At 39.5% G+C, this 28000-nt stretch overlaps 1 long non-coding RNA gene across 2 annotated transcripts in view; it reads left to right on the top strand.

The window, feature by feature from the left end:
* The window catches only part of LOC311583562, a 161650-nt gene that overhangs the window by 103333 nt on the left and 30317 nt on the right, over positions 1–28000 (top strand). The window contains exon 1 of one of the 2 annotated variants that reach the window (XR_014774581.1): positions 24742–24825. The exons of the other annotated variant lie outside the window; for it this stretch is intronic. This is a non-coding gene — a long non-coding RNA (uncharacterized lncRNA). Of the gene's footprint in view, positions 1–24741; positions 24826–28000 lie in introns of those variants that run through there. 2 annotated transcript variants of the gene reach the window in all.

Genomic DNA, 28000 nt, shown 5'->3' with positions numbered 1-28000 from the left:
TAATCCCCCTCAGGAACAGTCACAGGGGAGGGGAATAAGGGGAAAATGGGAGGGAGGGAAGAAGGGGAGGATACAAGGAATGGGATAACCATTGAGATGTAACAAGAATAAATTAATTAAAAAAATATTTTCATTGTGTTTCTCTATGTTCAGAGTGAATAGGTCAACTTTCAAGAAAGAATGTTGTATTAGGTAAAAACCAAACAGTCCCTGTTGAATTGACACTTTAAGACGTCTGGGAACATAGATATAATTTTTTTCTTTTATCTTTAATTTTAATGCAGAAAAATCACAAACCTGAAGCTTTGCTGACCAGAGTATTAGCCTGAGCTTCAAACTCTTCAACTGTCATTGACTAGTAAAATAGAAACCAAATGATGTGGGCCGGTCAGACATGTCCAGTGGCAAGAAAAAAATGCAAGACAATGCATGTGTTTAGTGTGATTCAGTCATTAACCTGCATGCATCAAGTTTAATAAAATGAGATGAGACTGAGAACCTAGGGCAGGTGAACTGCTGCCTGCCCATTGCCAGTCCATTTCCCCCCACCCCACCCCGTGTGTAGTGTATGTGCCAATGTACTCACCTGTTCTGGCAAGTTGGGACTCAGAACCACGGAAGAGAAGGATGCAGTCTTACTCCCTCAGCTGCTTTTTTTTTCGTTATCTTTAGCTATCTTTTAAGTAGCCAAAACTATAATTCATAAATAAATAACTAATTCATAAAACTATAATTTTAGAAAATTTTAAAGAAATTTTGTATCACCCATGTGCTATGTCACAACCCGAACTGTCGTTGCTTCAGACACCGTTATTGAAAGCGTTTTCAGAAACCTTCTTGAATCTGTGAATCTCTGCCTTTCCTTTCCATCTTACGTTACTATAGTGGTTTTATTCACAGATACACTCATAAACACGGACATCCATGTGCACCTATGTTTACCAAACCATGTCTCCGTATATCTTCATTTCCTCACACATGTGTCGCCTCTGTCCATACTGCTGTGCAACTTCGGTGAAAATAAAGGTCTTGTCTTTTTACGTATACATGATTTTAGAGATACAGTCTTCCTACACATCCCTGACTGACCTGGTATCGCTGTACATCTCAGGGTAGCTCAAACTCACTCAATTCTTAGGTACCAGGGTACCATGCGATGCCATCGTGTCCGGTGAAGTGTCGGGTCTTGTACTTGTGTCTGCTCACAGGCCTTCTGAAACCACAGTAAGTGGACTTAACATTCAGACTATGTGCCATGACTTATAATTGGATTTTTCTGCCCTTTCCTTTTCATCTCTCTTAACAAGCACAGTTAAAGATAAGTAGACGTACAACACAGCTCCTGAAGCTTGGGCTAAGGGATCACTGCAGGAAAGGATGTGAAGAAATAGGCAAGAGCCAGAGGAGCAGGAACTTTGCTGGGAGACTGCATCTTCTAGAAGTGTTGAAGAAATCTCATCCACATGGCTGCCCAAAAAAGATCTGCATAGAGATGATACCAATAGACACGCTCACATGGAAGGGGAAATCTTATGGACCTCAACCCCGGACAATGAACTATAGGAAAATAAGGAATGCTGAGAGCAGAAGAGGTGGTCTTCCTCAGTAAGGAGCCCCTCTGGGTGGTTCTGGAATCCTGAGTGGTCAGCCCTGAGATCATATACATACAATGGCGTTATGAGGATTCACTGAGTTGTTTTACACACACACACACACACACACACACACACACACACACACACACACACACACACAGAGTTGGAGAAGAGGCAATGAGTTTGAAAGGGGGGTGTCCGTGTGAGGAGTTGCAAGAGGGACAGGAAGAGGAAAATTGTGCTATATTTTAATTTCAAAAATAAAAAAATAGCTAAAAAGTTGATGTAGTATATGTCTGTCTGGGAAACTTTGCTTTCTAATGCTTTTGTTATTTCTTCCCCAGAATAAATACTGGAATTTAGAGGCTGAGAGAGATACTCAGTTAAGAATACAAAAAACATATACAGGTACATTTTTTACTTTCTCTCCCTTACCTGAAACAGTATTACTTCCCGTATTTATGCACATATTAACTGGAAGTTCACATAACAGGAAAAAAAATCTCATTGAGACTTGCAAACCTATAGAAATTCCCACAATAGCCAGCACGTGTGCTGTGCCTGGTCTGGTTTAGTATGTTATTAAGTGGCTTTACCATTTCAAAGTGCTATGAAATAATTTATAAGTCACCTTTCACAAAAATCTTCAGGAGAAATAAAGACAGCTACTTTTTGGCTACTTAAAAAAAAATAGCTAAAGATAAAGAAAAAAGCAGCGGAGGGAGTAAGAAAGACTGCATCCTTCTCTTCCGTGGTTCTGAGTCCCAACTTGCCAGAACAGGTGAGTACATTGACACATACACTACACACGCGGTGGGGAAAAATGGACTGGCAATTGACAGGCAGCAGTTCACCTGCCCTAGGTTCTTACTCTCATCTCATTTTACTAAACTTCATGCATTCAGGTTAATGACTGAATCATACTAAACACACGCATTGTCTTGCATTTTTTTCTTGCCCCTGGACATGTCTGACCAGCCCACACCATTTGGTTTCTATTTTACTAGTCAATGACAGTTGAAGAGTTTGAAGCTCAGGCTAATACTCTGGTCTGATTTTTTTTCTACTTAGTGAACTCTGTCCCTGCTGAGTCACTTGAAGGAAGCGTGTTCATGCCTTACGTTCACCAGCATGCGCTGTGGCAGGTTGACATAGTGGGTTTTATGCTTTGCTTCTTGTAATGCATGGTACTTTATTCTTTTATAACTTCAGGTTGAGAAGAGTTCACTTTTGATGCCCTTGTCTTCAGATGTGCAGTGTGTCTTACTCTGAACAATGCGACATAGTTCTTGCAACTTAAGGAGGGACTTGAATTGTCACGAAAAGAATAGCTCCTTTCCCATCATGCACTGGGCCTCAGCTTACGGCACACTAGTTTATATGTTCCATTCAACCCACAGACATGCAGGTATAAGCTGAATTCTCCAAAGGGATGACCAAATGTATGAATTAAAATTTCACTGGTTGTTACAGACACTGAGGTTTATATTGGCTTATGATACTAAGAAAAGTTTTTGCAACAATGGCTGAACAATATAGATACCAAGTAATAATATAGATACCAAATAGGCTTCATGAGATTTAAAGCCAAACAGAATTTTAAGTTGATCAGGAAGATCATCTGATAGATATATTTATAATATATAGACTTATCTGTATGAATCATAAAAGTATTCAGACTATGTGAAAGACTGCTAAATCATTTGGAAACCAAGTATTCCCACTCTTGGTCTGGCCTTGGTTCTAGAGATAATACTTAAATTTGTTCAAATAGTCAATGAAGGCTGAGCACACCAAATTTCTGTTGAAAACCAAACCCCAAAATAGCCATAACCTGTGTCTTATTGGTCAATCCTGACCGCTTTTAACTACACAATACTTACTACTTTAGCTCTGCCATGATGCAGAAAAGAATGAAACCTTTCATATTAAGAGATCCATGTTGAATGAGCATCACAATGCTGATAAGTTACTAAGTCAAAGAGTTACCCACCAAATCATAAACTCCTCTACAGAAGTGGGGGAGGTTTAGGTAGAACATTATAGGACACTTCTGCACAAGGCTAGTTTTGGTTTGGAGAGAGCCTTTTATGTCACAGAGAAAAAAAGTTTGTCCAGGGATATGTAGGAGGGCCAAGAAGAAGCTAAAATTATCCTAACCATGGTTTCTCATCCTAAGAGAACATGAGACCACAACTAGATACATACACGTAAGATAGCTGAACCAAGTAAATTAATACAACTCGGCAAATGAATCTTCTGGAATTTTCCAGAAGATGCAAATGAGCTGTTATGCTTTCTTCCTTTGGGCCTTTAAGTGCCTCCCCAACCATGCTGTAATTTTGATTGGCTTCGTTTTGTGCAGGTCTTATGCAGGCAGCCCCAGCTGCTGTGAGTTCATGAGTCCCCAGTGGTCCTACAATATCCAGGAGATACAGCTTCATTCCATTCTCCCCTACCTCTGCATCCTACAATCTTTCCGCCCGCTCTTCTGTGATGTTCTCCGAGCCTTGGAAGGAGGCGGTGTAATGTAGATGTACTCATATTTACTCTCCGTGTTTCCAACACTTATGAGTTTCTGCATTGATGGCTACCCACTGCACAAAGAAGTTTCTCTAGTGAAGACTGACAGCTGCACTAATCTGTGGGTATAAGAACATGTATGTAGAAGGTAGCTTGGTACTATGTATCTTGAGCAACGTAATAGTACTAGGTTCACTCCTGGAGCCTACGAGCTTCCTACCCATGGGTTCTTGGCCCCATTAACAATGCCATTCATGAGTGTCCTCCTATGGAGTGGGCCTTAAATTTAATCAGGAATCATTTGGCTACCCTGGTAACATTCATTCTACCATTACACCATTGTCATGCTTGCCTTGTTGCTGTAGCTTGCAGGGCTCATAGATGGGTGAAATTATTGATTATTCCCCCTGCCCAGTGACCTGTATATCACCACCTTCCAGGATTATGACAACAGGGAGGCTGGTTTCTAGTGAAAAACCAGCTTCCGTTTTCTGTGTCCTGGAACCAAAGTGTATAGCATCTTCAGCAATAGGGTCTTAGGTCAACGTCCCCATGAGCAAGCAAGAGCAGTAGTAATCCCCTGGATTGTTTTGAAGGTTTCTGGAATACCTCTAACTACCCAGATTCCAACACAACCACTTAATACTTTAGAATATAACATTTTAAAGTTTTTTTCTTTTCTTTCTTCTTCTATCTAATCTCATTCTCTATATCCAAGTTTGGAAACTTCCTACGAGAAGTCTTCCTTTAAATCAACTCATTTAACATATGGCTCACATGCCCCTGAACAGTCCTTTGTTACCCACATTTTCTTCACATGTGCCAGGTTCCTTTACGCTTCTCATGTTCAAGCCACAAAAGGCTCTATGATTTTTACCTCTAGTCTTATTTCATATTAATGCTTTATGAGTCATAATTAGACTAAAGTTAGTCACTAAATTCATTCTTCCTCCTTTTTCTTGGTGTGTGTGTGAGGTATCTATGTGGGTCTGCTCATGGGTGTGAGTGCAAGTATGCATGTGCCAGGTACACATGTGAAGATGAAAGGACAACTTTCATTGTTGGTCCTTGTTTAGGACAAGGTTTCTTTGTTGTTTGCCACTATGTTTACTAGGATGTCTGGACTCATATTCTGAGGGCTCTGCTGTCTCCACCTCCTATCTTCCCATAGAAGCCCACACTCTCATACCTAGCATTCCATAGATTATGCACAAATTCAGGGCCTCATTCTTACATGGCAAGCACTACCCACTGGACCATTTCTCCAGCCCTCTCCGGCCATCCTAATATACATAATACCAGCAATTTGCCAGGACTTAGCTCATTCCCTTTCCCCTTTATTAGTTTTTCCCACAACTAGAAATAATTCCCATTACAGAATTCAATTGTACTTTGAGGTGCCTCTGTGGACTGAATATTTTGACTAATTAAGTGTATCTCCCTTATGAGATACCAAGTTCCTAAGGGTAGACTTTTGTCTAATTAACATTCAGTGTCTCAGAGAAAATACTCCAGTGCCACTAGGGTAGAATGATTCAGTAAATATATCTTTAACCTTCATATTTACCAACTTTTTGCAGGGGTAAGTACCCACGCTGCATGAAAACCAGTGCTGGGTGGTTCTTGTTTTGTAGGCAGCACTGGAGACTGAGCATAGGTCTTGCACATGTGAGGCATTGACCTTTATTTTCTTAGTTAAAAAAAAAATGAAGACACAGTGTTCAAAGTGGTTAAACATCATGTGTACGGTCAATGAATTCCAGGTTGAACTTTGACATTTATACTGAAAGAGACTTCTGCCTGACCTCCAGTCCTATATATCCAATTGCTTTCTGTACATTTTTATTTCAGTATTTAGAGCACATGCCTTATGACATATTACGTTACTATCCCTCGTGATCATTCTCTTTAGTTATATAAACATTATGCTTTGTATCAAGAGTACTAGATGTGTTTAGTGACTGATCTCTTACCCCAACTTTAACTCATTCTATTGGTCTAGATCATTATTTCTAACTCACAGTCTAGGATACTGGAGCCATTCTACTCCTTTAAAATTGTCAGCACCACCCTGCTGATTATATATAAGCCACATTTTCATCATTAACCAGTAAACAGTCCATATGGTGGCTTCAATCCTTCTGCCAAATAGCTTTCTCCTAATACTTACTGACTTACAGCCTTTGAGCCCCAGCTAAGGGATCTCCTTATCACATTTGAATACTCCATGCATATTTTTCTGATTTTTAGAAACTCTACACTAGGGTCTGGCTCAGTAAAACACATTGTTCCTATCAATGGCTAAAGTAGCCATTACAATAAACTAAGCATAATTACAACTCACTAGCCAGCAGCTTTTACTGTATTGTCCATATTTTATTTCCCCAGAAATTTCAAATTTCTCAGACCACCCCATCTTTGTTTAAACATGACTAATTCTTCATATCCTCTACCTGAAAAGAAACACATACATGTTCATCCATATACTCTGATGTAGCATCTAGAGAGATTTCTATACTGAGGTTAGTTTTTAACAGAGATTTTCACCTGGGAGTCATGTTTTCTCATCACGTTGTTGTCTTGTTTCTCATTCCTCTAAATAGATTTCTTAATTTTATGTAGCTTATGTCTAATCAACCTTCAGACTTCTATGAGAAATGTTTCCTGTGGAGAAGGGCCCAGACTCCCAGTGTCTAGGCATACATCTCCCTTAGAAAGATTTCCTAAAGTCACAACAAAGGCCACTCAAACAAGGGGGTCAAAATGGCTCCTTACCTGGCAGTTTCTCAAGGACATAGACTGCTCATCACTTTTCAGTAGTACCTAAACAGTCTGGCACATACTAGGTATTGAAAGATGTTGGATAAGCCAAAAGATGGAGAGAAGGAGGTAATGAGGAAGAGGGAAAAAAAAAGGAAGATTATTTTTCTTTCTTCCCCAAGGAGAATGTTGAAAGAGTATATAATAGTTCTTATGACATCAACACTCTTTTTCTATCCCAAATTTATATTATACTTGAAATCATATCAATGAGCTATTTTCCTCTTGTCAGAGCAATAATCTATTTTAAAAGCCAAATCATCATAAAATCTATTTGAGGAAAAACTGATGGAACAAATCCAGGAGGTAAATTTACTCAAATTCCCATTCTTTTTCTTCTTGTTCTTTTTTAATTAGGAAAATAACTTTAGTTCATCTGAGGAGCTGCAATGGGACTGGGGGACGGGTAGTGGTGGGAGGACGCGCATTTGATTTTCAAATGGCCATTTGAACCACTTGCTTATGCTTCACATGCTTGAACTGAAATCGGAGATGAAAAAAAAATCCAAATCTCAGTCTAAAACAATGAAAAAAAAAGCAAGCCATAGATTAAAAGAACAGACAAAAGACAGGAGAGAAGAAACAGAAGAGGCTAAACTCTATATGCTGCCGTGGGCATGATGGGAGGAAAAGACTATTGGGTTTACGCACTGTCCAGTGCTGAGAAGGACAGAGAGGCTTCCTGCTGTAAATTCACGAGCTCCAAATGAAAGCATTGCATCCTTACCAAACCAACCATTCACCATCTGCCTAATGGAGTCATAGATCAGGTGTTAGTGGACAGCATAAAGCAACAGGCACTGCAGATAACTCTTATATAATGCCTCTTTCTGGTTTTTTGTTTTTGTTTTATCTTTAGAGCATTTAAAAACATATGTTTTAAAGGTTGAGGGGATTGCTTGGGGCTAAGAGTGCTTGCTCTGCCCATGAAGTCCTGAGTTCAAATCCACCCACACTTACATAAAAAGGTGGCTCAGATTGTGTGTGCCTATAACCCCAACTTTTAGGGATGGAGACAAGCAGATCCTTCGAGTTCACTGTTCCGCTGGTCTAGCCAAAACTGAAAACATCTGGCTCAGTGAGATACCCTATCCAAAGGCAATGGACTTAGCATACAGCGCTATGGGAAGACATGCAACACAATGCTGTGGCCTCTGAATGCATGCACATAAGTGTTCACACTACCACATCCGCACAAGTGTAACACATGTGCATGCAAGCACAAACATATTTTATAAATTTAAAATTAATTTTAAATTTAAATGCTCAACCTTTAAAGAAAGGGGAATAAAGCAACTGAAAAACAAACAAGAAGAGGGAGAGGGGATGACTGGTCTGCACCCACATCTTTAAGGACAGGGCTCTTGATGTGGTCTCACTTTCTACTGCCACCTTCCATGAAATGGGTAAATGTTAATGAATAAAACCTTGAGACAAGATGAGCCAATCCCTGTCCACTAGGCTACTTGTCCAAACCAATTCCATAGGAACAAGTGTCCAGCACATGGGGAAGATGGACAGATGACTGCCTGAACATATTGCAAGTCTGGATAGCCCAATGGGCCCACCGCTACATTTATTGCTGACAATGTAATTAACTGGCTTACTCCTTGTTTTTAAATTGGTCATCATCAATGGACAGTTGGACTAGGGGATTGCACTATTCATGCCTTTGACAGGAGCCACCTCTATAGGTCCCACACAGCTGCAGGGACCTTTGTGACATGATCCTGTTGCCATTACACAGAAATCCATGCTTTGCTTTCTCTCTCCTGGGGTCATTTAACAGGCTTTCTTGTTCCCAGGAAATACATAGCATTCTGTTTTCCTTTATTTTCATTGCTTCTTTGACTAAAGGATAATACAATAGGTAAGAATTATTTTCTGTGTCCTTTTCCAGTGACACTTTCTTAAATAGAGTCTAATTTTTAATGACTATTGTGAAAAAAATATTTCAATAACTCAAGCAGAACTGCCCAACTTGAAAATAAAAAGGACTCACGGAAAGCTGTTTGAACTCACTTCTGGGCCTAGAAATATGAATAATTTTAATTCTATGGGCTGGACTATGATTTTTCACTTTCTCTACAACATAAGCATAAGTTGACTAAACTTGCAAAATATTTTACACCACAGAAGGCCAAAGACTTTGTAATGGTTAGTATGTTCGCCAGTGTCCACACAAAGCTGTGTTCACAAGCCACATGCTTACTTCCGGCCTCAAGCCCCTCCTGACCTACGCAGCAGAGTCACTGTTTCCAGCCTGTACTTCTACTTGACTTAGTAATGTAGGGAAAGTGACAAGACTTTTTCTCTTTAGGGTTTAATCTCCCAAATCAGAAGAAATAAACACATTAGATGTCTCAGGTTGTAGAATTTGTGACAAATGAAAATCTGATGTATTTCTCAAATGACTAAAACTCTCAAAATTAAATATAAAGGACATGCTGTAAAACTTAGAATGCAAGTAATTCCTGACCTTCTTACTGTCATAAGTATCAGTGGCCATGACAGCTAACTTATGAAAAATTCCCTTGCATTTTCCTTCTGCTGCTCTGTTCATTCTCCATTCTGTATTCCCAGGCAGACATACAGATCACAGGAAACTGGGTTAAATATTGATCTTCCCCCTGACACTGCATGAACTTTTGTAATAAACACCCTCACTGTGTCAGCCAGCAGCAGCCTGTTTACACACTGAGGCCAGTAGCAATGCTCTGCCTTCTAGATGCTTTTGTATCCAGAAAGAAAACTACGTGGAAGACCAGAATCAGGCATGAGACTTCTGCCATGCCTTTCAACTTGGTGTTTCAGACTAGCTTTTCCCTTTCCTCCACATCCTCAAAGCATTTGATGAAATTTCCTTTTTCAGTTCACTTGTTAATCAGCTCTTCCTTCTTGCTGAAATATAATGAATCCATGCCTGTGAAACCCTGGAGTCAGGACTCTGAGCTCTGACCTCAAAACCCTCCAGCATCTGAACATGAGGGCAAATTCTTCAGTGTGATAAAGAATAAGTGCAGAAAAACTAGCATTGCTTGTGTTCTATAACTACAGGAAAGTGGTCTGTGTTCATAAGAAAGTGATTTGAAGATCTACACCTTTGGGGAGAAGAAAAAAAATCAACCTATCTGTTGTTTATTCATGACACAATTAACTACATAGGATATCTCAAAGAGTGTGCATACAATTTTGTAATTAGGATGGTATCTTTGTAATTAGTAATAAGGAGAAAATAAGTTCACAAAATAATTGCATGGCCACTGGAAAAAAAGTCATTTGGTTTCCCTTAGCAACAGTGAATGGATGTCTGGAAAACTATATATGCAGATAGATAGATAGATAGATAATAGATGATAGATAGATGATAGATAGATAGATGAAAAGATGGATAGATTAATATGTACACACAAACATCTATATATGTACACATATTATTATGAACATAGATACATAAATGTATGAATATAGGAATTTCAACAAGGCCTCTTTACTTATATGGGGAATGACTGATGCTTATATTTTTTGACTGTGATATTTTAGATCCAAAGAACCCTGTTTGTCGACTTAAAGCTACATATGCTCTTATTGAGCTATTATAAATAAAGAGAGACTAGATAACATGTATATGACTTATCAGGCAAAGTAAGTTCCACTGTGAGCAGGAAGTGGCATGTTCTCAAGACTAACTTCTGGTGTTGCCTGGCAACCACACTCACAATCAGCTGTGATGCTTTTTGTGCACTTAGGAAATGCAGCAATTAGCTCTCAGTGCTGGTGCCACAAATCGATATCATATACAACTTTTAGTTCTGCCCTACAGAAAAAATGACTTGGTTGAGGCGGAATTTCAAGGCACAAGTCCAGGGGGCAGCTTAGGTCTGACATTATCTTCTAATGTGACTGTATTTAATATGCTTTCATCCGGAATGAACAAGTCATTTGCACAGTGGAAGTTTGCATGACTTCGGGGCTAAGCAATAGACTTCAGCCTATTTTATCATATAATTTCAGAATTGTGTTACTCCCACCCCAAAATAATAACCATCATTCTATTTAAATACCATCCAGCTGGACTAATTATTACCTGCTTCTCAAATCTGAGTTCTTGAACTTTATTGCTGTCCTAGTGATTCCAGCCAATTTAAATAATTATCATCATAAGTGCCTGCTTTCTCAATGCTTTTCTTTAACAATTTATTTTTTAAAACTTAAAATTACATAAGAAATGCTAACTTCATAATATGAAACAAGAACTATCTACAATTGTCATAAAACACACATATGTGCACACACACAAACATGTATGTACATATATATCAAGTCAGGCTAGGTTTTCAAAATAAATGACTAATATTCAAATATCTTCCTGGTTTTAATGCTTATGTCTACGTTAGGGACTTTATCTCAAAACTAGTTTCACCTGAATGTTCACACCGAGTCAATGTGCTTGCTCCAGGAAAATTATCTTCTGATGCCTGGTTTAACTTTCCATGAGAGCAAGCAATCAGACTTTTGATTCCATCAATAATGTTTGTACAGTTCTAATGTATTGTGCAAAATAGTCATGTGATCCAGAAATATAAGTTGTGACTTCTTCTGTGTACCCCTCACACCGTGTGTTTGCTGGCAATGACATCTAATGTGCTTTGTCTTATCTACTCTGGTGAAACGCATGTGTTCACAAAAGCACCAGGGGTTTCTCAGGGTGGAGATACCAGAGTAACAAAACAGCACATGAAAATAGTTTCCTCATAAAAAGATCTTATACCTATGATGTTTTTCATAGAAATCTGTCAAAAACAACAAAAGCCCAGTTCACATTTTTTAGCATAATTTCTAACCTGTAATGAACATTATAATGATTAAACATTTGTGCTTGTATAATTAGATCCCACATACACATAGGAGGTCCTATTATTGATTAATGATAAAGCAGTTAAATGCCATGTATCACTAGAAAAAAATAAAGTTAACCATGATGTGTAATGTATAACGAGGGTCAAGTTAGAAGAAGAAAACTAGGTGAGTTATGAGCCAACTCGATCATCCTGCATAAGAAATGTGCATTAAAGATGTTAAAAATATCAGCAAATCTGTGACTCATATCATCCTTGCATAGATCTGCCTTTGGACTTCAAATCTCCTTCCTAACTGCTCATGCACATCCTAATGTCACTGAAAAACAATGGTACTTTTATGAGCTTATGGACAGAAAAAGGAACATGTTTATTGTGTTTTATGAAAAGAAAGGAAATGAAGTCGCCTAACACTTCCAATCCCTTCAGATTCTCCAGAGATAATTATTCACTTTTATTACTCTTATCAGTCGACCCAAATGTATTTCTGTTTAGCCCAGTTTTTTCACTTGATTTTACATTCTTGATCTTATCTTTACTTATTTATTTCAAACTTTTATAGATCCTTCATTGCTCTGCACGTAAAAGACTTGTAAGAACTTACGGAAAGTCAAAACCAAGCGTGTCTAGTTGTTAGACAATTTAACGTAATACAGTTTTTAGCTGTTATCTGTATTATTAAATCTTAACATTAATCCTTTAAGACTAAAGTTCCCTGAAAAATGCAAATGTCCAAACTTAATTTTTTTCTCTGTGATTCTTCCTTTGGGGAATACGTATTTTACACTTGTGTGGTAATTTGCTATGAAACAAAACATTCTATTGTGAGGAAATCTCATTAAGGAACAGGATGTCCTAAGGGAGTTGCTGCACTCTATCCTCCAGGGAAGTTCATTAAACCTCGAGAAGCAAACAACTCAGTAACTTCAAGAAGTTCCTAAAACTGATCAAATTCACTAGGTCTCTTCTCTTCCAAGTATATATAAACAACCAGGACTGCTAAAAGACACCTTCAGAGACTATCCAAGCAGTCTCAAAGGGGGCAAATAACCTTAACACCTTAAAAGACACTTGGACTACCTGAGCTGCCTGAGATACACCCCAACATGTTGATCTGTCTGTAAGCTGTGCAATAACCTCCTGGTTTCTAGCCTTGGTGAGCCATCACCCATACTAGGGTGGGATTTTGGTGTTGCAGTTGCCTTTGAGTAATTTCTGCACCTGAAGATAGCCACTAGCTCATATTTTTGTAAGTGACTTTAGGAAAATTCATTGGTTCACTCAGTTGGACTTTGGTAGAATTCTTATTTTGGTCTATCATCAGATAGAAATCTCAGGTAAGTTGATGTTTGTTCACATCTCCCCAGAAAAAGAGGCATGGTGTTATACAACACATACAGCATAGACATACATCACAATAAAAGGAGAAAGTGGATAATCCTTTTAAATAAGGATACAACACTTCTCTCTTGTCTCCTCAGATAGAAGGCACTGGCTGTTTCATAAAACTTAATCCAGAGCTATCCTCCTACTCTGAACACAAAATACTAAGATCATAACAGGCCCATATTTTGCTTTCAAGTTGTAAGCTTTTCTATTTTATAGTTTCAGAGATATTCAGCATAACTGTGTAGAACTTCTGGAACTTTGGCATAAAGCTTCTTTAAAATCACTCTCTAGCCTAGTATAAGTTTTAGGAGAATATCCACAGAAAAATAGCAAGTATCTGTGAGAAATCTCTTATGAAAAAGGGTAAACAGCATTCTTAGGATGTTCAAAAATCACCAGTTTCTAACCAAACAACAATAATCTTCACAGTAATTACAATTTTCATACTAGACTTTTTTTTATTATTTAAGATTTTATCATTAAGGGGAGATCGTTATTTTATTATAATTTTCTGTCTACCCTATAAGAAAGAACAAGAGTTGCCTGAATCTAAGGCATCTCTGTTTTGGGCCAACCTTGCTTGAATAACTCTGGAATTAGTAACTGACAGGTAGGCTTCTCTTTTTTACCAGAGCCCTGCACATGGGCAGATTAAGTGTTGCCATATCTGTCCCAACAACCTCTGATCAGGCTAAGGAGTGTAAGCTGGGCCAGATACTACACAAAGATGTACACTAATCTGAAAATAGGCTTGAAAGTTTGAGAACCAAAGCCCTAGACCTTGTGGAACATGGGCGAATAAGTAGTGTATTTATACTAGGTGAGTTATCTCTTTGGTTATGACTCTTGACCTAAGAGCAGAGGTTTTCTTAAGAGAGAGCCATCCCAAGATACTTTAAGAGCTGGGACACAGCTTTTCAGGTCAAAGAGTTACTGTGGGAAGTCTACTTGATTCACACAATAGAATAAAATGAATTAAAAATATCATTATCCCCACTAATTAAGACTCACACCAGATAGCCCATATAGAAGTAGAAATACTGAGCTGAAACAACAAGATGAAGAAAATAACATTAGCAAGTCTGAGAAGGAAATTATCATTCTATGTCCTGAAAAAATGTTTCAAGAATTCTAGGCTATAGATGTCTACCAACCAATGAAGAGATAATGAAATTATGGTGTGTGTATAAGATGGAACTTTATTCAGTTGTAAAAAAAAAAAAACTGAAATTATGTGTAGGAAAATCATATTGAGTGAGATAACCCAAGCACAGGTAAAGAAATAACTACATGTTCTCTCTCGTATATATATCCTGGCTTTGAATTCTTAGATCACTGTTTGATATGAGTGTTTATAAAGGACAGAAAGCCAGAGAGAAGCCATAAGAAGTGTGAGGTGCTATAAAAACAGGGCCTGAATAAATGGGGATAGCTGGGCATGGTGCCAGGTGCCTGTAATCCCAGAACTCAGAAAGGCAGAGGCAGGTGGATCTCTGAGTTTGAGGCCAGCCGGGTCTACAAAGTGGGTCCAAAACACCCAGAGCTACTCAGAGAAACTCTGTCTCGAAAACAAAACAAACAAACAGACAACAACGACAACAAAAGAAGTGGGGATGACATAACATAAACGATACGGAAGTAAAGGTGGGTAAAATAATTGGGGTACAGAGGCTTGAGAGAGGATGTAGGTGAGGGGACAGGGGGGAGGTCAGTCAAAGATAGGTGAAAAATACCTATGAAAACCTATGCTGTAATTCTATTAAAATCATAGTTTAGAATTTAAAAAAAAAAAACCAGCTTTAGACTGAGGCAGTGTGCATGGGAGGTGATTTTTCTTCCCCCAAAGCCCAAAGTTATTTAACAAAAATGCAAGTGGCAGGGGCGAGATACTGTCCTGTGAGTTGTTGCTTAGGGTGGCCAAAGAGGCCCTCAAACATTATAGGTTATTGCCAATGCTTCTGGCTACCCGACAGAAATAGATTGTAACACTCTGTTGCTGAAAACATTACACAGTTGGATTGCGGTACAATGAGAAATCAAGCTGCGTCTGAGCTGGAAGATCCCTCCCTGCTTGCTAGCTTTCATGGCATTGAACAAACTATGTAAGCAGATGGAGAAGAAAGGTCAACAGTCTTACCTACCTGTAGACCCCATGAAATACTGAACGGTCTCTGACAAAATATGCCCACTAGCACTTGTTACTATTAAGGAAACAACAAATTGTATTTTGGTTGCATTTGAGGCCAATTCCATAGAAGGGAACTCATGCCTGTTACTGTAAACTTGGTCAAAAGCCCTTCGCTGGGCAGGTCAGAGACCCCAGGGGAGAATTTGCTACTATTGTCTTACTAAATAGACATGCCAAACTGCCTTCTAAATGCTTATGTCTATACCCATAGTTTAGTCCTTCTCCATCAAGAAGATTATTTTTGCAGCAGGCCGTGGTTAGTGCAGAGGCTCAATAAATGACTTCTGAAGCTTGACCCTAGATGGAACTTCTATATCACGTGCTCCAAGGCTAAGGAACCATTGTGGGAAAGAGGGCAGAATTAATATAAGAGCCGGAATTTGGGGAGGAATTCTATAAAACAATGTACTCTTTACATGGTACAGCTGTTGAATCATGAATTCACTGTAGCTGTGCTTACCTGCACATGATCACGGTTTCGTCAAGTGTGGGCGATGAGCTCATGAGGCCTCCCCCTTCACTGATAGCAAAGAACAAAGTGAAGTAGCGTCCCAAGCTGAAACTTCTTAGAAAAGTGAAGTCAGATGGTTTGCTGGTGAGCTGGGCTGGAAGACACCAGGAACACGGCGGATTTGGGGCAAAATGGTAGGAAGATGGGTAAAAGCAGATGGTGTGGGTTCAGGCATGCCAGGAGAGTAAGGGATTTTGGAGTCAAAACCAGCCCTCCTAAAACAACAGAATTACTAAGCATCCCATTTTTCTGATTCCTGCCCAGTAGTTTATTTGGGTGAAACCTGTATCAATGGGCAATCATTTCCTGTGTGGTTGAGGGTGAGATTCTGGAAACCCTTACCTCACAGGCTTAGCTAAAGCCCACTAAATACACCTACCCTACCAATTTACTGCCAGCTTATTCCTTGGTTTGAACGGCACTATTTGTTAAATTGTGTATGCAGTCAAGGGAAAGTGACAAGAAAGGGGAACAAGTACAAACTTCTCCATCTTTTGCCGTTTTCTCAGAGCTTTCTAAATCCCCAAAGCTGCCACCTTCAACCAGGCATGGTGTAATATGTATAAACATGTGGAAATACAGCAGCTACCCGAGGGGGTAACAGTAAAGAAATGTACAATTTCTAAGTTGCTGAGAAAACAGAAACTTTTACAGCATTGGCATTGTTGACTGAGTCATGCATGTACTGTGGGAAATGTCTCAGTAAGTTGTCTAGTGCCTGCTTCTATCCCTAACACAGCCTCATTAATTCCAGGAGGTCCTATAAAGAACCGAAGCACCTTCTTCGGAGCCTTGTTTTCCCACTCATTAACCACAGTTACCTGACCAGAAGATGGCCTCTTTTTTTTATGTTCAATCACATGATGTCACTGCCTTTCCTAAGCATAGCTCAGAGTATGACAAGAAGCCACTCTAAACTGTCTACAAACTAAGCAAGTCTTGCCTGTGTAAACAGGGAGTTGTGATATAAACGGGGCTGAGACCTGGTGGCACTCAGAGGAAGGATAGCAGGCTACCAAGAAGAGACTTGATACCCTATGAGCATATACAGGGGGAGGAAGTCCCCCTCAGTCACAGTCACAGGGGAGGGGAGTAAGGGGAAAATGGGAGGGAGGGAGGAATGGGAGGATACAAGGGATGGGATAACCATTGAGATGTAATAAGAATAAATGAATAAAAAAATAAAAAAAAATAAATGGGGCTGAAAATGTACCTGCAGGAAGTAACCACTGACAAATTCCTACAGCTTAGAACCATCTCTTTGTTCACTGAATTAAACTATGACAAAAAGGGACCCCATGAACTCTAATAGTCTAAGCATAGTATACTAGAACATCAATATTTCAAAGCTGATGCACTCCACAGTCCAAGCACCAATCCCCCCAACTGGGAAGGAGAGTAAAGATGCCCATGACAGCTGTGAACTTGAACTTTGCTAGCCCCTGAGCTGCACTTTTTAAAAACACAATCTTGATTCATCCTGATAAGCAGGCACAGGGGTGGCCAGCACAGAGAGCAAAGCTTTGAAGTCAGATATGATCACTGCCAATAAATCTACTCTGGCAACTTAACTTCTAATATAACCCCCAAAGGCAGGTGATATATTTAGATGTAAATAGAACCGGATTCATAGATAGATCTAGAGATACAGTCACTGCTGCATTGGTAAGAAAATGTACATCCTACTCATTTGAGTGGGGCAAGTAAATTAATATGAAAATATACAATAAGATCACAAAGTATTAGGATAGGTTTCTTGGGCTAGAAATAAAGGTGCTTTGAAAAATGTACTATATTTTAACATCAGCTTGCAGCTGTGGGGTGGCTGTTAGGATTCAGTTTTGGCACTACACAGTTACTTCATAGCAATTTCTTGGTTGGTTTCTGGCATCTGACTGGGCCATGGTTCCTTGGGCTCCCTTATAGCCACAGGAAAGATATAGTATCTGATATCTACATTCATTTTTAAAAAAGATTTATTTATGTATATGAGCGTTCTACTTGCATATGTGCTTACATGAGAGAAGAGGACATCAGATTCCGTTACAGATGGTTGTGAGGCACTATGTGGTTGCTTAGAGTTGAACTCAGGACCTCTGGAGGAGCAGCCAGTGCTCCTTACCACTGGGCTACCTCTCTAGCCCCCCCCCCATACATCCATCTTTTGAAAGACTACGTGAGAACAACCAGAGAAGAGACATAACCAGGATCCATGTCTTTATCCCTCTTATCATTACTTACCTGACTGGGCAGGACCAGCTTGAATTCCTATTTGTCTACCACAATGCCACCATTTAATTTAACTCTGCACTGTGTACAAACCACTGAGTGTGACTCAGACTGTCTCTCTCCCCTGGACTCTTGTAGTCTCCAGGCCCCCCTAACCTGCTAATAACCAATGCTCTTGTCAGCATTTTCTCAGAGCTGATCTGAGTTTGATCTTCTCCTAGGTAACATCTTTTTATGAAGCTTTCTCAAATGGTAGGCAGCTCTTTTATCTTCAGCATTTCATAAGTTGAGAGAGGAGAGGTAATCTATCAGGTGAAAATATAGGCTTCTGGTATCTAAATTTCTATATAATTACTTGGCACTAGAGACTTCTCTGGATCAATTTTCACATCACTATAATGTACATATGCCCTGTGCCTATTTTCCTGCTGTATTTGTGGTTCTGGGAAGACAACTGCTCACAAACAATGCTACAGCCTAGTTTTTAATCATAGTCCATTGTGATTCATCATTTATTGAATGGACCATTCATTAGATTGTTGTCTTTTCTTCATTCCTGGTCCTTTTGCCAGTCTTAGTAACTTTAGATGGTGGTATAGAAAATGTGCCAATATCAAATGTTCTCATTTCCTTGATGTCATCTCTTCCCACCATCTGCTTTCCTAAACGCACAGCAGAGTTTGTCTTTTCCAGTAATGGCTTCATTACCCAACTCTCACTTTCAAATACCACTCCCCCAGTTTGGTCACAAGCACCTATCTGGCCTTTAAAAATACTTCTACTCTTCTAATTAATTGTTCTACCACAGCATGGCATTTCATTCTTCAAGGAGCATTGTCTCACTACTACCCACTCCCTTATATACACTGTAGCTCCTTCCCCTTTATTCCCCAGTCTTTCTTTCCTCATAGAATTCCAGTCCCTGTTTAGTTCTGAGCCCCATTTCTCAATTGGGTTCTTTGGTTTGGTGATGTTTAATTTCTTGAGTTCTTTATATATTTTGGATATTAGACCTTTGTCAGATGCAGGGTTGGTGAAAATCTTTTCCCAGTCTGTAGGCTACTGCTTTGTTCTGTTGACAGTGTCCCCTGCCTTACAGAAGCTTCTCAGCCTCATGAGGTCCCATTTATTAATTGTTGACCATAAAGCCTGGGCTGTTGGTGTTCTGTTCAGGAGGTTGTCTCCTGTGCCAATGTGTTCCAAGTTCTTCCCCACTTTTTCTTCTAACCAATCTAGTGTCTCTGGTTTTATGTTGAGGTCTTTAATCCACTTGCACTTGAGTTTTGTGCATGATGACAAATATGGGTCCAATTGCATTTTTCTACATGTAGACATCCAGTTAGACCAGCACCATTTGTTGAAGATGCTATCCTTTTTCCATTGAATAGATTTGGCTTCTTTGTCAAAAATCAATAGACCATATGTGTGTGGATTCATTTCTGGGTATTTGATTAGATTCCATTGATCAACCAGCCTGTTTCTGTGCTAGTACCATGCTGTTTTAATTACTGTTGCTCTATAGTACAGCTTGAGATCATGGAGACATGGAAATTCCTCCAGAGGATCTTTTATTGTATAGGATTGTTTTTCGAATGCCTGAGAAACACTTAAAGAAATGCTCAACATCTTTAGTCATCAGAGAAATGAAAATCAAAATGACTGATTTGACATGAGCTCTGGTGCTCCATATTTGACTACCTCCCCTTGGTGGGGAGGCCTGGCGGCACTCAAAGAAAGAAAAAGGTGGCTACCAAGATAAGACTTGATAGCCTTCGACCATATAGAGGGGGAGGAGGTCCCCTTTAGTCATAGATGTAGGGGAGGGGAATAGAGTGAAAGCGGGGGGGGGGGGGGTGAGAGGAATGGGAGGATACAAGTGATGGGATAACAATTGACTTGTAATCTGAATAAATTAATAAAATTAAAAATTAAAAAAAAAATAATTCCAGTCCCAAGTGAATCTAGCTCTTTACCTAAAGTTCCAACTTTGTGCAAGCATCCCGGAGAAAATATGTATCTACAGTCATTAAATTTATGAAAGCTATTTTCTGTGCCCCTTACAACTCTATATTTTAGTGGTCAGTTAACTCCTCTACATGTCCAAAATGACCATTTCGATTTCTTGTCTCTCAACAGACATGAAGAATCCCTTATTTTGCATCACCTATTTAATTCTACATAGGTGACAATTCTTGTCTCTTATTGGCTGAGTACACAGATCCCATGAAAAGAAGCCATCCACACTCAAAGAAAGAGTAAGCAGGTTACCAAGATGAAACTTGATAGCCTATGACCATAGTCGGAGAGGAGGTCCCCCTTGGTCTTAGACCTAGGGGAGGGGAATAGGGTGAAAGCGGGAGGAAGGGAGGAACGGGAGGATACAAATGATGGGATAACAATTTAGTTGTAATCTGAATAAATCAATTAAATAAAAAATAAAAATTAAAAAAAGAAAAAAGAAAAGAAGCATGCCCATTTCCTAACTTTAAAGCTCAAAACTAACTACACTTATGCTCATGCTTTTTTTTTCCTGCAGCAAAGATTGGTTTATCTCACAGCCAGATGTTTTATTGTGTTATGTATTACACAATATGATTAATCCTGAGGACCATTTAGAGGTCCAGTTATATATGACAAAATTTTTACAAATTCATCTACACCCAAAGTTTTCAAGTATCCCAATGCCACTTGCATCACTGTTTCCATCCAATGGTCTATTTTAGTAGTATTTTCTCCAAAGGTAGTTGTTCCCTCATCAACATGACTGATTGTAGAAATAAGTAATAGATGGTAGCATCTTTACTTTCTTATTGGATTTGCAAAATGAATTGAACATTTTGCAGCATATTGAACATTTAAATTATTAATCATATGCATAGTCCAAATGCACAGGCAAAGTAAGCCATGTATAATACAGAGGGCAAACTACATGCCAATGTCTGATGTCTCTAATGACATTCCAATAGGATGAGAAGAAAGCTATTTACACAAACCACCCAAGACAAAAAGGAAAAAAAAAAAGCAGTTTAACTAATATCCCTTTACACTTCAAGATGTAAAGGGTTATTAAACAAAATTCTATTATTTTGTCTTATGGACAGTTTGATATGACTTTTGATAATTTCTTTCAAATTCTCACCCTATTCTTAAAATGAACTCATTTGTTGAGTTCTAGCTAGGGAGTTGATGGGTGTTTAATTTTCACATCAGCTTTACAGTTTACCATGCAAGACTAGCCCTTGCCAAAAGTCAATCATCCTCATTGGTGAGTGTGTCCAAAAGGCTGACACTTTGGTCAGCTTGGCTGGAAATCTTCATGTTAAATATTTCCTCTTTTCCCTTTCTACTTCTCATCTCCATAAAGTAGGACTGGAGACTCAGAGCTTGCTGTTCACAGGAAGAACACATGAATGCCATAATTCACTAGGAGAGACAGGATATACACATAGCACAAATATGCACACACACAAAATGAATCTCAGATGACAATTAGACACAGGTGCTGAATGAATACACACCAAACAAGCAAACAAAACTGCGCAAATTACTTGTATCTGATGAACTAACAAACTTCTTTATTCTTCAAAATGTCTCACACACAATTTTAAATCTTCCATTAATCGTTTAGCCTACGTCCTGACACCATCACTCTCATGGGGATTTCTATAATGCATTCTTGGCAAGACTCTGATACTCCAATTCTTGCTATAGTTCACTGATAAAATCTACCTCCTCGAGCATTATTTCTGTTACCCCGTGCTCAAAAAGCAGTGTAAGTCCGCTCACTTCAAACCTTGCACAATAATAAACTACTCCCTTGGCTTTAAGATGTGTCAAATTCTAGGCATACCCTGAAAACCTGACATTCTTTCCCATGAAACTCTGACTCCTTTATCCAAAACCATCACTATCCTTACAGACATCTGGATTCCTGTTGCCTCTGAACCTCCCAAACACTGTTTTTGCCTCGCTGAAGAAGCATTCTTCTGAACATACTAAATTTCAATCTCTCCTTCAAGGCTAAGAGCCATTTTCTTCATTTTAACTTCCCTATCCCTCCCTCTTTGTTTCCCCTCACCCCCTCTATGCTCCCAAGGCATGCCCCAGGTAGAGCAGCTCAAAAGTTTACCCATGGAATTTGGGTCCTGCATTGACAAAGCCCCAGAAACAAAAGATGTTTTCTATATCCTATGTTTTCTGTGTACATGTACAGTGATGAGAAGCAACAGGAATTTATTAAACATCCAGAAGATTGTAAGTTATATTTTGATAACTTATATTTTCTTTTAAAACAGTATTCTTATTAATTCTTTGAGAATTTGCTGTATTCAACTTCTTCCATTACCCTCCACTTCCTTCCTGCCTTCCTTCCCACCTTCCACTCCCTAACCATTCAACTTTGAGTTTTCCTTCTTCTCCCCAACTCTATGGTGCCTAGTTTGTATTGCTTAATTATTAGTCTTCAGAGTGGGGCACATTTAGATAAGTTAAAATAAAAAATATGTGCCTGTTTTAAAAATAGTACTATAGAACACTACATAAGTGCATAGAACAAAATAGGTTTACAGCTTTAATTTAAAGGATCTTTCTGGATTTCTCAAAAGAATCCAATGGGCACTCAAAATGACCACTTATCCCTCCCCATCATATTTCTCCTATATTGAGAATCTTGGCCATAGCCTAGACTCAGCATTAAGAGCAAAGAAAAGAAAAGGGTTATGAAGCCTGAAAAGCAGAGAATGTCCTGCGCGGAATCTCTTGATTTACTCTGTGCGTTAGACAAAGCCAGACAGGTCAGGTTTCTGCCATCACCACGCTGAGCACAGGCTCTGGAACATAAGTGCTCAATAAATTCTTGTTGAGTCACTGAGGTTTTGATGATAACTCACAGAAGAGTCCGTGTCTGAAATATGCACACAGCATCTCCAGCATTAGATCTGAGTGTTTTCCAAGGAGATTCCTCAGGGTAATGGTGATAATAACAGTATGAGAGGCTGGTGTCTGAATTACCAGTTTTGTAGATTTTATTGTTATGAAGAGCAGCAGGCCATGAGCCTGGCGAAGGCAGTTCTGGTGATTTCTTTTGTGTGGCAAAAAATGAAAAGACAAAACAAAATATTTTCAGAGATAGAAGCAGTTTGAGAAGGCACTAATTCTGTCCCATTCACCCTTCAGATGGAAGTACAGGCCCATGCAAACATCACTCAGGACATAAAGAGAAAGCAAGGTTGGTGTCCCTCTCTCTTTAGGAAGTAGCTACCTTGCCTACACGTAAATGCTAAGAGATGACAAAACCTGGGGCTGCACAGAACTTTCAGATAGGGCTCATGATTCTTTGCTTCAGCTCTCCCACTAATTGCTAAGCAGATGCCTGTAACACAATGCCTTTAAAAATTAGAGTGTTTCTTGGTGTTTTGCATCAAATCACAATTTGCCTTGTCACAGATCCACAGCATTAATCTTGGCCTTGAATTACCAAGTAGTAAACACTGCACAATGCCCTCTTCCCTGGGACAGGCATCCTAAACAACTCACATGGTCCTTAGAGGCTTTCTGTTCGCTGCTTCCTTCTGTGGCATAGTGCCCCCTTGTTTTGACAAGACTCTTTGTATTAGAAGTTTGCCCTTGAATCTCTTAAAAGGCTTTCAGCCAAAGGTGAGAGGAAAGCAGCCTCAAGTTGACTTAAAGTTGGGCTGGAAACTCCTCAGAGCCATTTAGACAGTTCAGTCAGGGTTCTGGCTGTGGTTTGCTCTTCTCTGGCTCTACCTCTATGTTAACTTTCCCTCCAGACTGACTCCCCTCCTTGTCCTTGGATGGCTGCCAGCAGCAATTAGTGCTGCCTGATGCCTCATTCAGCAAGAGAGGCAGGTTGCCTCCCATTAACTGCTGGGGGAAAAAACAGTGAGATTTACATCAATTGGCTACGTCTGAACCAATCCCTAAAACTAGAGGCATGCCATACACTGATAAGCCTAGGTCTGGGCTAATTGAACCAATTAGAGTCCAAAGGAAGATGGATTTTTTTTCCTGTTTCCTTGGCCTTTGCTGCTCACAGTTTCCACTTGAAGTTAAGGTCAACTGAGGTCCATGTATGAATTATTTATTGCTCATATTAAGGTAGGTGGTATGGCGTTGGGGAAAGAGTTTGTATGGAGCAGTAGGGAGTCTTACCAATGGTCAATCCCTATGATGTGTTAGAAATCATTCATTCTTATTAGCATTTTATTCATATTGGACATGCTCTGATTTTTGGAGAGAGAGAGAGAGAGAGAGAGAGAGAGAGAGAGAGAGAGAGAGAGAGAGGGAACACTTTCAGTTTGTACTTAGCTCTGTTTCCAATTCTGCTTTTATTTCTTTCATATTAACTTTTGAAACCCAAACATATTATTATATAACAGATTATAAAAGCCAAAACTGTAGATCATATCTGCTGCTTAATCTCAATGGCCTACTTTTCATGCTTTGGTCTAGCTACTAAAATTCTTCTGAATTCTGTTTCTATCAATGTAACTGTTTACTCTTTCCAGACTGATGTCTCCTCGCCCATATTAGATTATAAAATGTAACTGAAACAAGGCTGAGGACAAAGCCATGAGACACAGTAGAAGAAGTGTCCCTGTCAGCAAACATCAAATTAGTAATTGCAAGCCCAGCTGTACTCTGCCAGCCTCTATCAGCCGGTCCCGTTTCTACCCTTCTCCACAAGGACACGTGAGTAATTTCATAAAAATCCTTACCTAGACACAAATATTACCTCTCAACCTTCTGAAATTTCCCAGGCTACTCAACCTACAGAAAATTAAATAAGGCTAATTTAGTAGCAATGCTTTTAGTGCACTTAGACTGGATCCGGGAGGTAGACCCATCATTTCCTAAGCACTCTCAATTTCTTGTTAGAGTAATCTATTCGAGAATGTATTAAAGATCAACATTGCTGATCTAATAGTTTCCAGAACTTAACCATTTTACCCTCTGAGAGAAGCGGGGATTATTCACTCAGATCGCATCTCCTGACAAAACTGTGCTCCTCTGTGATTCTGCAGTTACTGCCAATCATTCATGATAACATCTGTAAGACCATTGGACCCCTCCAAATGTAAGGCAGGTATGGCTGTAAACTTGAATGCATTTAAGATGCATAGATGGCATCTTATGTCTTCTTCTTCTTTTTTTTTTTTTCATGGACTTAACATCTGATCATGTTCTCCGCTTCATTCTGTTTTGATGATAACTTTGCCATAGTGGCAAGGACAGATGTAAAATAGAAGTGACTGATTCTTCTTTCTACCTGTGATGGTTACTATTGGTTGTCAACAGGATCTTCAGTTACCTAGGAGACCAACCTTTGAGTATTTCTGCAAAGTCAGACTGGGTGAATTGGAGTGGGAAATGGCCTGGGACTCTAACTGAGTAAGAGTGAAGGCTGGGTGAGCGTGAGCATCTATTGCTCTCTGTTTCGTGAGTGTGTGGACCACAAGATCAGCTGCCTCAGGTTTCACTACATGCCCTCCTCACCATGTTGCGCTGCACCCTCAAGCCATTAGCCAAATAAACCACTCTTTCCTTTAGCAACTTTTGTAAGGTATGTTGTCATGGCAACGAGAAACGTAACTGACACTCTTCCTCTATGTGGCCTTCCATTATCTTTACTGAGCAGCAGGGTGATCCACTGCATTGACATTTATCCCGTACGGTGGCAATTGTGGTTCTACACCTTTGTACAAGTCTTTCTGTACATTGGGAACACTTTCACCCTTTTTGTATTTAATGTTTATTCATATATCAGACCTTAGAGATAGTCTCTAAGAAGCCTTTATTAGTACTTTGTTTTTTCCATTAATGAATTAATGTACTTTATATCCCAGTCCCTGCTTCCTCTCCCTCCTATCCTCCTGTCCCTCCCTCTTGCATCACCTCCCCATTCCCCTTTCCTTTCTCCTCAAAGAAGGGGAGACTTCTTATGGATATCAACCCCCCTCTTGGCATATCACACTGCAGTAAAACTAGGTGTAACTTCTTCTATTAAGGCTAGGCAAGGCATCACAGTTAAGGTAAAGGGATCTCAGGTAAGCCACAGAGTCAGAGACAGACCCTGCTCTAACTGCTAGGGGTCCCACATGAAGACCAAGCTGCACATCTGTTACATATGTGTAGGGGGTCTATCCCATGCGTGCTCTTGGGTTAATGGTTCAGTCTCTGTGAGCCTCTATGGGCTCTGTAGATTTTCTTGTAGTGGTCTTGACCTCTCTGGCTTCTTCAATCTTTCTTCCCCCTCTTCTACAAGATTCCCTGAGTTCCGTCTAATGTTTCACTGTAGGTCTCTGCATCTGTTGCCATCAGCTCTTTGTTGAACCTCTCAGATGTTTATTAAAGTATCTTTTATTACCCTGAGGTAATAATTGTCCTTTCAGAGGCTTACTGCCTCCATCTGTTAACCTAGGCCCTATCCTGGAAGCTTCTAGCCTCCATATAATCTAATCTAGGCCTAGATGTTTTCAGCCCCTGAGACTTACTGCTGAAAGTCTCACCATGTCTAGCTCTTTCTGAACTCTGACTGGCTGGTTCAACTCAGCTAGGAGTCTTAGCTATGGTCACCCTCATAGATTCCTAGAAGTTTCCATTGTCCTAGGTTTCTAGATTATCCCAGAGATTGCTCACCCCCTGTTCTTTCTGCTAGTTCTCTCCCTCTGTCCTCCCTACACTTAATCTCTCCTGCTTCTTTCTCTATCCCCTCTCTCACTCAGTTCCCTCCATCTATCCACCCACAATGTCTATTTTATTGTCCCTTCTCAGTAAGATTCAAGCATCCCCCCATTGGGCCTTCTTTGTTAGTTATCTTCTTTGAGTCTGTGGATTGTAGCATGGTTATCCTGTACTTTATGACTAATATTCACTTATAAGTGAGTAGTACAGACTATTTTTGTCTTTTTGGGTCTGGGTTCCCTCACTCAGGATAATGTTGCAGCTATACCACTCCTGGGTATATAACCAAAAGATGCTCCACCTTACCACAAGGGCTCTTGGTCTACTATGTTCGTAGCAGCTTTATTCATAATAGCCAGAAAATAGAAACAACCTCCACCAAAGAATGGATAAAGAAAATACAATACATTTACACAATGGACTATTACTCTGCTATTAACAACAATGACATCATGAACTTTGCAGGCAAATGGATGGCTAGAAAAGTACTCTTAAGTTCTTATCTTACTCCTCCTGATAGCCTTTAATGGGGGATTTAGCATTGTGTTGTGTCTGCCTGGTTAGCATTCTGCATGCCCCATTTAGCTGCTAGCAGCTGGAGGGTAGATATGTTTTCTTATGCTCCTCTGCAGAGATATTCATGGTGGTTGACACCACACAGTAGCTTAATTGATATTAGTAATCCTTGAGTGATTTAAATGTATACGTAAATTTAGAATGTTTCCAGCTCATATATATATATACTTAATCCAAAGATTCTTTTACTAATGCCAGAGAACATGTTTCCCTAGGGATCAAATCTTAATCTGTAGTAATGAGTTCTCTGTAACTTTTCCCAGTAAAAAATGATCCGAGATGTTCACTTTTAGTGGAGCTCATGTGTCTGTCTCTTTCCTGTTGTCTCAGAGCAGAGCACTGAATTGCTCTGTAATGGAAATAATCTCTTTCATGATTACAACTGCTTTCAAAACTGTCTTGTCTGGAACTTAAGACTCACTCAGATTTCTGTCCTTGCCACTCTGCATATTTTTTTCATCACTTTCTGCACACTTTTTCATCACTTTGCTCTCTTTTAATGTAGTCTTGGATGATAGCAGTAAGCAGTATCAATGTTGTGTCCTGAATGCTGTCCTGAGATAGCCTCTACCAGAGCAGCCAATTATTCTTTTTTATTAAGTATATT

Source organism: Acomys minous, assembly GCF_964271855.1.
Source record: "Acomys minous genome assembly, chromosome: 14".
In the NCBI taxonomy this organism is placed as follows: Eukaryota; Metazoa; Chordata; class Mammalia; order Rodentia; family Muridae; genus Acomys; species Acomys minous.
This window is presented reverse-complemented; position numbering and strand designations above follow the sequence as displayed.